Source organism: Nelumbo nucifera, chromosome 6, assembly GCF_055504915.1.
Source record: "Nelumbo nucifera cultivar China Antique chromosome 6, China Antique-T2T, whole genome shotgun sequence".
In the NCBI taxonomy this organism is placed as follows: Eukaryota; Viridiplantae; Streptophyta; class Magnoliopsida; order Proteales; family Nelumbonaceae; genus Nelumbo; species Nelumbo nucifera.
The window spans coordinates 2,408,241-2,421,773 of record NC_142654.1 but is presented as its reverse complement, the minus strand read 5'-3'; the positions used below and the strand labels follow the sequence as shown (position 1 = coordinate 2,421,773).

Sequence of the window (13,533 nt, the reverse complement as noted above, 5' to 3'; positions counted from 1 at the left end):
AAACAATGTTTGATTTTAACATAATGAAGATAAGAGAGAATAAGTCATTATGATTCTTACTCTACAACAAAATACCTAGGAGTGCAAGTTGGGATGGGTTAGGTCAACACTAGGGGTGGCAACAAGCCGAGCTTTTCACGAGTTATTCGAGCTCGGCTTGGCTCGGTTTAAATCGAGTTCGAACCCAATTCAGTAACTCGATTATTAAATGAGCCGAAATCGAGCCTAATAGAGCTCGACTTGTATATTAATATATATAATATATATAATAATATTATAAAAAATAATATATATAATAATATTATAAAAAATAATATATATAATAAAAATATTATAATTATTAATTATTATAATTCTTAATTTTTAAAATATAAAATAAAATTTTTTATATATAAACTTTATTTTTATAAAATATTTTTTCTCAAAATCGAACTTGAGCCGAACCAAATTTGAACTTATGAATTTTTTACTCGAACCGAGTTCGAGCTCAAGATTCTGGCTCGAACCGAATTCAAGCTCGAGCCTAATACTATTCAGCTCGACTCGGCTTGAATCCACCCCTAGTCAACATAACCCAACCCATGTTGTTGATGATTGGGTTGGGTACTTGGGTTCATGTTGGGATTGGGTTGGTCTAGAGTTGGCCCAACTTTCTCTACTTCCTTTTGCCGTGTACTTATTTCCTAGACTCTAAGGGCTCATGTTAATCCAATACTATCACTATTAATTGTGTGTAAATGAACATAATTATTGCATTTAAAAAATGCCTTTAAACTTAAATTTTTTTATGTTTGGACTAATTCAGTCCAAGGTGAATACACATATACATAACTAATTACTATTAATTTTTTGCATGCATATACATAAATACTTGCATGCATGAATAGTGAATGGTGAATACACATATACATAAGTAATTATATGTAAATATGATATTTATACATGTAAATATGAAGTTAAGTCGAGTTTGGGGCGAGGCGGGTTGGTCAATGTCTCAACCCTAACATGAAATCTGGACTTCAACCAACCTTATGTTTGTAGGTTGTGTTTGGACTAATTCAGTCCAAGGTGCAGCTCTATGCATACCTTCCCCTTTTTTTCTGAACAAAGAATAAAAGTAATTGAACAAAGTATTTACTTGTGTTTTAACTAGGGACAAAAATGATATTTTCATTTTTTACTTTCTTTTGATTAGATTGATCTGAATCGACATTAGGGTCCAACACTGTTATTTCCTTCTTTTTGATGACAAAAAATAAATGAAGTAAATTAGATTCAAACCATAGGGTGTTTTACCAAAAGGCAATTTATAGGGTAGGTTTTAGTAAATCCATGATTTGATAAATTACCATAATTTAAATGTGCTATTTCTTCATCTTATTCTTCTTCCTCTTGTTTATTATTATTATTGTTGTTGCCTTGAATTGGATTAGCACCAAAGACAAATCCATCTCTAATCCATTTGGGTTGAGTTAAGTTGGTGATTGGATTAGGGTTGACTCGATTGGAAAACTGAACCGAGCAATTAGAATAAAAAAATCTAGTTACCCAAACCCATCAGTATTTTTCAGAAAAAAAAAAACAAATGTACCAGTTTAATTTTTGGTTAACCTAGAAAATCCCATATTAACGTAACCATATATATATATAATTTATATTTATAATATTTATAATATATATTAGGGTAAATTATAAAGACCCTCTTGTACTTTGTTTTGCCACAAAGACCCCCCTTGACTGTTAAGTCAGATGAAGGACATTAAATTATTAAAATACCCCACTAAACTTTCTGTATTTTCTATTTTTTTTGTCCTTTTTCTCTTAAAACCTATTTAACATATTGTCTTGCCTTTCTTCTCTTTTTTTCCTCTCCTTCACCATCCTCTCTTTGGCCACGTGGAGAACTAAAGAATGGATACGACCCTTCTGTTCAACACCTCATAACGCGGAAAACTGCGCATCCTCTATCTCTTATTCTCTCTCCTCAGAAAAACAGAGGAAGACACAAAAAGAGTGAATTGACTGCGCCTCGTCTGTGAGGTTGGTGTTGGTCTGTAAGGGTAACTAATGTTTTGTCAATTTTGCATTCGTAAATCGTGATTTTAGTACGCAAATAGCTAAAAATGAATAAAAAAAATGTGGCACATGGTACCAAACCAACCATTAATTCTATAGGCATTTAGAAGTGAAACATGCAAAGATGGTTTTAAGTACCTCTGATTCGTTTTCTAGTTTGAGTTTGTTAACCAGATATTTCATCAACAATCGAACTGTCATTCTCCCATAGAAGACAAAGATTAATTTACCGGGGGAGGGATAAATGCTGCTGATTAGACGAGGAGTTGTTTTAACCAATAACCACGGTTTTCCTTTCAGGAAATTAACATAAAGCACAGACATACAAAAAAGGAGGGAAAAGAAAGAAAGAAAGAAAAAGTAACAGACTTACTTGATTCTTAGGTAGCTCTTGGGTATCTGAGGCAAGAAAGGTTCTCTTGTTCTGCATTGAGTTGCAAGGTGCAATAGATTAATTAGAAGCGACACTAAATCAAAAAATGAGAGAGAATAGGGTCTTCGGTTTCTTCCATTATTTCTTCATGATCTGATTCTTCCATCTATTTAGTACTTACTGATTTTGTGATGCTTGGAGAATAAACCAAACACCGGATTGCGTTCTCGGAGGAGCCTCGACGACTCTAACATCTGAGCTTGGACCGGCAACGTCTAAAGCTGGTTGTTGAAACTGTGGGGCGTAATAAGTTGCAGGCAGCAGCATCGGAGAACAAGAAGAGGATGAAGTTGTTGGATTCCATGGGTTAGGCCTATTTCCCCATGGGACCTCAGGTTGAGGAAAACTCAAACTGGTCCTCGGGTGCGGCAAGAACAAAGGCATACCGATGATACTGGTACCACCACTAGAACTGCTTGGACGATGACTTCTAAACTCGTATGGAAGAAAGGATTTAATAATGGTTTAACTTGTTGTGTGCTGCTTCTAATACTACTGCCGCTGGGTGGTAATAGATCGAGCTCCACCAATCTGACTGTTAGAGTGGTTGGTTCCATTTGATTATATGCTTAAACTCGGTTCTTACCGTCATGTAATCACCGATTCCCAGCTGAAGCCAACCTTCGTCTTTCTGATCTTGTTGGAAATCCTTGGAGCTGGAGCCGGCTTCATTGAGGCTACTGGTTTGGTTTTGGAGTTGTCTTTGGCCATTTGACCGACCACCAGATCGGATTTGGGGGAGAGAGAGGGAGAGAGAAAAATGTGAAAAAATGGATGGATAGTATCCAAAGGTTGGGGAAGATGAACAGTATTTTTTCCGTCTAATTATTATAAGGATAATATGGGGATTAAAAGATATTACAACGGCCTTTCCGGTCAACTAGTTAATTGAATTGATTTGATTAGGTATTTATCAAAAACCAACAAGATCGATTAGCTGGCCGATGAGCACTCATGGTTCGGTTAACCAGTTCAACCCATGGGCAACCTGATCCAACCTGAACCCAACTATATTATTACTATCGTCATATGTATTATCGTACTATTACATACAATAATTATCAAATTGTCATATAACTCTTAAGCCCTAACCCTAATGATAACTTGTCATTTGTGATTTTTATTCCATAAATTTATGTTTTATTATTGCTAATTTTATAAAATATTTTTTTCATTTGTAATAAATAATCTAATAAAAAGATCAAATGGGTAAATACCAATAAAGATATGGATGTTTCATGGTCATAACAGATTAGTATATGTTTCTTATTTAAAGATTAAAAGAATTTGAAACATTTTATGAGATGTTAAGAACATGGGAGAAAGGATGAGTTGGCCCAACCCAACCCAACATGAAGTCAACTTTGGGTTGGCTTAGGGTTAGTATTGAGGGTATATGTCCGAAACATTTTTTCCTTCAAAAATGCTTGATTAGAGATCAGATTTGGTCCTCACAACATTTGAAGTGGTGGACCGAGAACATCTCTATACTTGTTTGTTTTATTTATGGGAAGATGTTTTTTAGGCTCAGTTTGAAATGAGTACAAATACAAATATGTACATTACAAATACATACAAAATAATACAAAAATACATAGTTTTGTATTCTATATATTTGTATTTGTACTCTTTCCAAACTGAGCCTAATGCATGGTTGTGATATGTTGTGAATATGAACTCCAAATTCCAAATTGGTACAGATAGGGAAGCTCTATTGAGATTTACTTCCATAGAGTGCACCTCACATCGACCTCATAACCTCATCCTATCGTGTATTGAGAACATCTCCTCATGAATAACAATACAAAGGATGGGAGATGCTTCCAATACATGGTGGAATGAGATTGTGAGGTCCATGTGAGCCGCTCTGTGAGGAGCAGATCCGGTCTCCTATCTCATCCCAATAAGTTTATCTTTGTCAATAATGTCAAGTCTTTTACAGGATTTAGTTTCAAGTTGGAATCACCTACCAACAAAACAAGTTCCAACACCCTACCAACTTGATCTAACACCATAGGGACCCACCATGTATGAGATGTGCAGTGTCAGATGTAGTTGATGAAACTAGATTTAGTTAGTGCAAAGCCTGTTCAAACAACCATCATAGCCTATTAGCCTTGCAGTGGGAATATCTCCCCATGAAATAAAGCACAAAAGTATGGATATGATAAGGCCAAAATCAACCACCAGTTAAAAACTACCAAGTGGCAGCATGCTAGAGGGGGCAAAGTTGTCAATTGGCGAGCTAACCTGTCTTGGCGAGCTGACCTGGTCCTGACAAGCTGATCTGACACCAACTCATAATATGTACAAGCAACACGTGACTGAGCTGATTAGAACATCAATGTTAGTGCACTTCATGCAGGCCCACTGCCTACCACGTGCACACAATGTGTCAATTGAGGGTGCGACAAGTAGACTGAGCTCCGACCATATGTGAGAGGCGTGTCAGTTCTCGGACAAAGCCCCTCTCCTATAAATAGGTGAATCCCCCATTCATTTGGACAACTGAACATGGTAGTGCACTACTATGAACAAGGCACGTTGAACACCTCGGCACATATAGAGCTTTCAAGCTCTCCCTATGAGTTCATCAACTCATCTCGCGAAGCTCACCAGCTCTCCTTACAAGCTCTCTAGCTCCCATGTAAGCACATAGACCTGTCTAACTCTCATCACGAATCCTCTATCTCTCTACACAAGCTCTCTAACTTACTTTATTTTTCCTTGGCGATTATTGACTTAACCGTAGGATTTCACTCCCTTGGGATCACCCGGGGCCTCTAACATCTCTTATGGTTGCCGGTCTCTCTTATTAGTCAAAGTGCTGAGCCGAGGTGACACTCCAAGAGGAGGTGACACTCTACCCCAGCAACTTTTCATCATTGCCCTTGTGGTCAATTTTGATCCTCACTGGGAGATATTCCGGATGAAGGCCCTAAAGGCTGTTCGAACACCCAATTGGAAGCCGATTTCGTAGTTGATACCTGATAGGGTAGTGTTGGAACCATTTTGTTGGCAGGTGATCCCGAGTCTTTACTTTCTATGCAGAGGTGATTTATGGGGCGGAGCTACCTCCGTCGTGTCGTCTTGTGACTTGTATAGCTCCTCTTATTTATACTAAAAAAATGTGGTACGGGCGTACGGCAATTAATTTCTTATTATATGCTTACTTCATAATGAAGTTTTTAGTATGGTCAATGTTAATAAATCGCATACTTCAGTTTGTGAATGCTGAAATTGTTTTACTTCTGTCTCTTGTTTGTTTTTCTTAATTTTTAATGAAAGGAAATGGAGTCCGTCGTCATCAACAAGAACACTGATAAAATCTCCAAGAATTCTTCAAAACCTGCAACCATAAATCGAGAGAAGACGATCCCACTCATCGTCTTTATTGTCCTTGTGACTCTCTTCTTTGCTGCATTTGTCAGAGAATTGCCTCGCCGCCACAAGGGATTGACTGCCTCTGCAATTCCATCCTCACACCCAGTTCTCAAGAACACCTGCGCCAAGACCCTCTATCCTTCCCTTTGTTTCTCCACTCTCTCTTCCATTCCTTCCTCCAAAAATGCCACCCATCCACGACACATCCTCGTCATCGCTATCAATCTGACCTTCAACTCTGTCAATATTTCACAAACCCATATCATGGGTCTTCTCACCCGTCAAGATTTGAACCCACAAGAAAGGAATGCTCTACAAGATTGTCTGGAGATGCTCGATCAGACACAATACGAGCTCCAACAAGCTCAAGCTCTCCAAGACCTACGCTATTTCTCCTCGGCATCAGTAGGCTTCCATGGTAGATTGTACAGTAACCTCAAGACCCTATTGAGCGCGGCCATGACCAATGAGAACACATGTATCGATGGATTCTCTGACGTTGAAGAAGCCGACCCAGAAAGCCAGAAGGGTCTTAAAGAACACCTTCATGGATTGTTGGCTCCCATATATCGAATGATCAGCAATTGTTTGGCGATGGTCAAGCTCATTGAGAGCATCAGCCGGGACGACATGGTCTCTACCCAAAAGATTCAATATCCTGAAATGCACCCAGACGTGTTCCCGAAGTGGATGACCGCCAGCGATAGGAAACTTACGGATGTGGCAGCGCAGATAAGACCGAACCTCATTGTTGCCACTGATGGTAGCGGAGATTATCGCACAATCGGCGAGGCAGTGAGGATGGCGCCAAGGATGAGCCGTTCTAGGTTTATGATTAAGATAAAGACGGGAGTATACAAGGAGAATGTAGAGATCCCAAGAAGCAAGACAAATATCATGCTGATTGGAGAGGGGATGAATTCGACGGTTATCTCCGGGAGTAGGAACTTCGTCGATGGATTCTCTACCTTCAATTCTGCTACTTTAAGTACGATGTGTTTTTCTGAATCGATCTCCATGCATATGTTTTCATTTTGTCTCATCATTCGATGAAAATAACAGGTAGGCCTTGACTGTAATTTGAAATATCTCTGCAGCTGTGATTGGAGACAGGTTCTTAGCCAGGGACCTGACCATCATCAATACATCTAGTCGGGAAAAGCGCCAAGCAGTTGCCCTCCGAGTGGCCTCCAATTCTGCATTCTACCGGTGCAACTTCATCTCCTATCAGGACACCCTTTACGCTCATTCATTCCGTCAGTTGTACCGAGAGTGCACGATCCAAGGCACAATTGATTTCATATTCGGAAATGCAGCGGCAATATTCCAGAACTGCCTGATCCTGGTGCGCAAACCGATCCCGGGCCAGAAGAACATGATAACTGCACAAGGAAGAGATGACCCAAATCAGAACACGGGCATATCGTTGCAGAATTGCACAATAATGGCTGCACCGGAGCTCAGGTCGGTGGGGTTAGGCAGCTTTTCAACGTTCTTGGGTCGGCCGTGGAGGAACTATTCCAGGACGGTGGTGATGAAGAGTTACTTGGGGGAGCTCATACACCCACAAGGCTGGTACCAGTGGGACGAGTATAGCAGACTGGACACGGTGGAATACGTAGAGTACATGAACACGGGTCCGGGGTCAGACACCCGACGACGTGTTACGTGGAGTGGGTACAAGAGCAACTGCAGCGAAGAAATAGTTCGGCGTTTTACGGTGGGGGAGTTCTTACATGGAGCTGATGATTGGCTCCGGTCTACAGGTTTTCCTTTCTTTTATGGTGCCTAGCTAGTAATAGCGGACGACTTGTTTTGACTCCAACACACTCTATGGACCAATCATGGTGTGCCACGTCAACTTGACACATTTATGGAGCTGACGTGCTGTAGTGTGATTGGCCCAGCAGCATTACTAGTAGACGCCTAAGTTTCATTTTTAATAATAGGGACAAATAATATTGAGATTTTTTCTTTCTCCAGGCCAACGATGTAAACTGCATCGTACATAAATAAAGCCAAGAATATCCACCGTAGGGAGCTCGCATCGTCTGTCCCTTCCACCCTCCCCTCTTTCCGGCGGCTAACGGCAGTCTTAGCAGTCGGGATTTCATATCCACTCTCTATCCGCCGTGAACTAGAGCCACACATCTCTATTACGAATTAAGAGATGTGTGGCTCCGATTTACGGTGGCTAGGAAAAGTTTGTATAAAATCTGGAGTCTAAATTCAGAAACAATTTAAATTTTGTAAATCTATTAGAGTCCAGATTTCCTACTCACTTTTTCTATTACCCGTCGAATTGCAACTACACATCTATCAATTCATAATAGAGATGTATGACTCCTATTCATGGCGGACAGAGAGTGGATAGGAAAAGTAAGTAAGAAATCCGAGTACAACCTTTTTCGTTTCTCCCTCTCCCAATCCCACTCCCACCCGCTCTAGATCCACACTTCCACTTCTTCTTCCCTCTCTCTTGTATGCAACTCACCGCCCCTCTTCCATTTCTTCCCTCTCACTAGAAAAAGGACCTATTTTCCAGCAACCCACCGTTGGATCAAAACCCCATGACTCATGCAATGTACAAGGTGGGGTACTCTATTAATTTTGAAAGGTGATAATTCCCACCAACAAGTGTGAGCGCCAGACAAAGGATTGCTCTCGACTTGCAACTAGATTTTGATTGCTTTATGAGTTAATGTATAAGAAGGTAGATTTGAAGCCCTGTATTTTGTTATCTTAATGGTGGTTTCTCAGTCATAGAGAGAGGTACACAAAACACAGAATTGCCGTTTTACTTCTATTATACCAAAGTTGCAAACCTTGCATACATAAATGAAAAACCCAGGTTTCTCTAATAAATGATAGCTAACTACATGTAAATATGGAAGAAAGAAAAAGAATGCTGAAAAGTGAAAACCCAGAAGAAAACTTCTTAATACATTTTAAGCTTTTGTTGCTCAAAGTAAAACCATCGCAAACAAACTCCCCAACATGGCAAAACCACCCACAAAACCATTCGTCAAACCATGTTGATCTAGTCTTATCCTTATCTATCTCAGAGTCCTTATCAAAGTCCAAATTAAATCTAGATTGGTTAAGCCTACTAGAGTCCAGATTAGATCTGGTTCGGTTAGGTTTATCTCCAATATGCCCCCTCAAACTGAACGGCCGGATGTGAAGTTTGGACCGTAGAAGATTGAACCAAGGTGTGGCTAGAGGTTTGGTGAAAACATCAGCTATTTGGTCTTCAGAACAAATGTAACGGATGGATAGTTTGTTAGCCATGCAGAGATCCCGTAGGAAGTGAAAGTCTACTTCCACATGCTTGGTTCGTGCGTGAAAGACGGGATGTGCCGCAAAATAGGTAGCACTGAGATTGTCACACCACACTGTAGGCTTTAAAACAAGAAAACCCAGATCGGTTAAGAGAGATTGAACCCATAGAACTTCAATGACAGTATTGGCAAGAGATCGGAATTCAGATTCCATATTGGAATGAGCCACAATATGTTGTTTTCTTGAGCTCCAACTGATGAGGTGACAACCTAAATAAACAACAAATCCTCCTGTAATCCGCCAATCATCCGGACAGCTGGTCCAATCAACATCCGTGAAGGCATTCAGCAGAAGAGAGGTAGAGGAGGAACCAAAATGAAGACTATGATCAAGTGTACACTTGAGATAATGTAGGATGCGTTTCACAGTAGACCAATGCTCGTCAGCTGGTGTCTGAAGAAATTGGCAAACCTTGTTGACGAAGAAGGAGATATTCGGTCTGGTTAAGGTAACGTACTAAAGTGCACCAACAACGCTCCTGTATTCAGTAGGGCCAGAAAGAGGTGTCCCTGATGTTCTGCGTAGTCGAGTAGATACTGCCATCGGAGAACTGCAGGGATTGGCTCCATCAAATTTGGTACGATGCAACAAGTCTAGAATATACCATTTCTAAGAGAGGTGGAGGCCGTCATAGGTCCATTGTGCCTCGATTCAAAGAAAATAATGCAATGGGCCGAGGTCCTTGACAGGAAACACTACTAAAATTTGTTAAAGCAGGGAAGAAATAGCAGAGAGAGTTGCCAGTAACTATGATATCATCAACATACACCAAGATGTACATAGTAATGGACTTACTCTTGTAGATAAACAATGAGGGATCAGCAACATAATTCCGAAAGCCCAAAGTAAGTAAAGTGGAAATCAGGCGAGAATACCAGGCATGAGGGGCTTGCTTTAATTCGTACAGGGCCTTCTTCAGCTTGCACACATAATCTAGGTAATCTGGATGTTCGAACCCCTTGGGTTGACGAACATAAATGTCTTCAGCAATGAGGCCATGAAGAAATGCATTGTTAATGTCCAGTTGCTGAACATACCAGCAGTGAGCAGTGGCAATAGCCAGAATGGTGCGAACTGTGACTAGTTTTACTATTGGACTAAAAGTGTCAGTAAAGTCAATGCCTGGTACCTGATGAAAACCTTGAGCGACAAGTCTGGCCTTGTATCACTCTAGAGAGCCGTCTGACTTCCGTTTAATTTTATAGACCCACTTAATACCTACAATGTTCATGGACGGATGATAAGGCACAAGATCCCATGTGTGATTCTTCAAGAGGGCACCGAACTCTAGCTGCATGGCCGATCTCCAATGCGAAGATTTGGCTGTTCGATATAGGAACGAGGCTCCATTTCAGAAGAAAGAGAGCTAAGCAATGCGGTTGGTATAGGGCATCTCGTGGTTAGATGGAATCGAATAGGGAGAGTGCCATCCATGGAACGTGTAGTCATAGAATGCTATCGGGTGGGTGGTGGAACAGCCGGTGTGGTAGCCAACAACTCCTCCATCATATGAAAGCGAGGTTGTCTACGGACAGAAGCTTCAACTGGAGAAGTATGTGCATCTGAACTGGAAGGAGAGCTTTCTGGTAGAGGCGCTATAGAAGGTGGCTGAATTGTAGAAGGAGATCCCTGAAGTTGAGGGGAAACATGTAGATAGAAACCGGGGGGGGAGCACCAGAAGTGGATGATGGAGATGGAGATGGAGATGGAGATGGAGATGGAGATGGAGATGGAGATGGAGATGGAGATGGAGATGGAGATGGAGATGGAGGGACAACAGGAAAGATATCCTCATCGAACACTACATGGCGTGCAATAAACTCTTTACCTGTTGATGGGTGGAAGCATTTGTATCCTTTATGAGAATGACTGTAACCTAGAAAAATGCACTGCAACGAATGGTATTGAAACTTGTGAGCATTATATGGCCGCAGGAGAGGATAACAGGCGCATCCAAAACACCGTAACATAGAGTAGTCAGGGTTCTTCTGAAACAACATCTGAAAATGAGATGAACCTCGCAAGGTTTGGAGGTAGCCAGTAGAGCAAGGGTGGATTCAATAATGTGGTGATGTTTTCTCTCAACTGTACCGTTCTGCTCATGTGTGTGCGGACAGGACAACCGATGGGGGATACCCTACGAATCAAGATAGGAAGAGAGCTTGTGATACTCCCCTCCCCAATCAGATTAGAAAGCACGAATTTTGGAGTTGAAAAATAGTTCAACATGCCACTTAAATTTTAAAAATGCCTAAAAAACATCAGATTTTCGTGCTAAGGGATATATCCAAGAAAATTTAGAATAATCATCAAGAAATAACACATAATAAGAATACCCTTTATTAGACTTAATTAAGGAAGGACCCTACACATCAGAAAAAATTAGTTCCAACAGACTCTGAGACCTAAATGAAGACGAAGGCAAAGACAAATGATGACTCTTACCCATTTGACAAGATTCACAAACAAATAAACTAGAATTTTGACTAGAATACGGTAAACCATACTAAGAGATGATTTGCTAGACGGTACAAAGTGCTGCATAACCAAGACGCTGATGCCAACCCTGAAGGTTTGTCCGTTCACCAACAAGAGCAGACGGTCCAATTGTCGAGCTGTGTGAAATGGCTGTTGTTGATGGGAAGCAGTACAATCCTTCTCTACTGACTCCTCGAAACAGGATTTTCCCCATATAGTCATTCACAAAGCAACAGTCACGGTGAAACTCAAAGAATATATCGTTGTCCTTTGTAAACTTACTAATAGATAATAAATTCTTGCAGATTGTAGGAACATGACAGATATCAGTCAATGTGAAGGCATGCTGATTAAAGAGAAGAGACGAGGAACCAGTATGTTTTATTTGTAAACCTTGGTCGTTACCCACTCTGACCTGACCCAAACCCAGATACTCTGACCGATTTTGGATGTTATCAGCGTCGAATGTCATGTGACGTGTCGCGCCTGAATCCGGATACCATGTTGGATCAAACGATGAATTAGCACTGTTGTATGAAGGCGTAGTATGGCTGTTGTAGGCGGCGGGTTTGTAATTTTGGTCATTATTATTTGCAAAAATATATTTCGCCTTCCTGTAGGTAAGCGCACCATGTCCTGGTCTATTGTAGATCTGACAAATAATCGGAGGTGCCTTACCTTGTCCACCATTGGAGAATTGGTGTTGATTGTAAATTTGTTGTGGATTAAAATTATAAAAAATTTTGTTGTTGACCTCTCCCTCGACCTTTACCACGGCCGTAGGTATTTTGAGATTGTTTTTGCTGATTTTGGAAACCTGATTTTTTTTTCGGTTTCACTCCAGCTACATTAGCAGCCGGTGAAATACCCGAACCAGACGAGATGTATCCTTGCTCTTCGAGCTAACTCTCATGGTTCGGAAGAGAGCTAATAATATCATGCATAGCAAGGGTATTCGCATCTGGTCTGTTGGTTATAGCAGTCACAGCAGACTCATATTCATTCCCTAACCCAGCTAGAGTATAAAGAACCAAATCAGATTTACGAGCAGGTTCAGCAACAATAGACAAACTGTCCACTATAAATTTTGCTTTTTAAATGTAAGCAGAAATAGATAGAGACCCTTTCTTTAAACTGTGCAACTGCTTCCTGAGTTGCAGTATGCGAGATCTAGCATGGGTTGAATAAGAGGTAGCAAGAGAGCACCATACCTCTGCTGAAGTCGAAAATTCCACAACTTGGGCCATGATGCCCTCAGTAAGAGAAGAAATTAACCATCTCATAACAAGTTGATCAGTATCGTACCATTTAACATATTCAGGGTTCAATATACTGCCTTTGCCTGCTGGATCAGGTATCATCTTTGGTGGAGGTTGTTTTTTCCCTTCAACAAGATCCATCAGATGGTGATGTCAGAGTATAGGAAGAAACTGCGCACGCCACAACAAGTAGTTGTCATTGCCTAGCTTGATGGGGAGATAGTGCATCACATTTTGAAGAGAGGGAATCGAAGATGTCGATCCTGAAACATTTGAACCAGCATCCACATTGGTTCGGTTGCCATTGCTTCCTTGAGAGAACTCCATCGGCTTTGATACCAAGTTTGAATTAAGAAAATACTTCAAAAGAAGAGAGAACTCGTATGAGGGGAATTGACTTCAGTGTCTTGGATCACTGAAGCTAATGGTATTTATAGGCTCCATTGAAGAGTTTGAATTACATATGGAAACATACAAGATAGCAACTAACAACAGAAGATTAGATAGAGTACATGAGAGATCATGTTGATCTAGTCTTATCCTTATCTATCTCAGAGTCCT

The 13,533-nt window shown here is 40.6% G+C and overlaps 1 pseudogene; it reads left to right on the top strand.

Moving 5' to 3' along the window:
• The first annotated feature begins 5,800 nt into the window (after nt 1-5,800).
• On the top strand, nt 5,801-7,685 carry LOC104609398 (pectinesterase pseudogene; annotated as a pseudogene).
• The last annotated feature ends 5,848 nt before the right edge of the window (nt 7,686-13,533 follow it).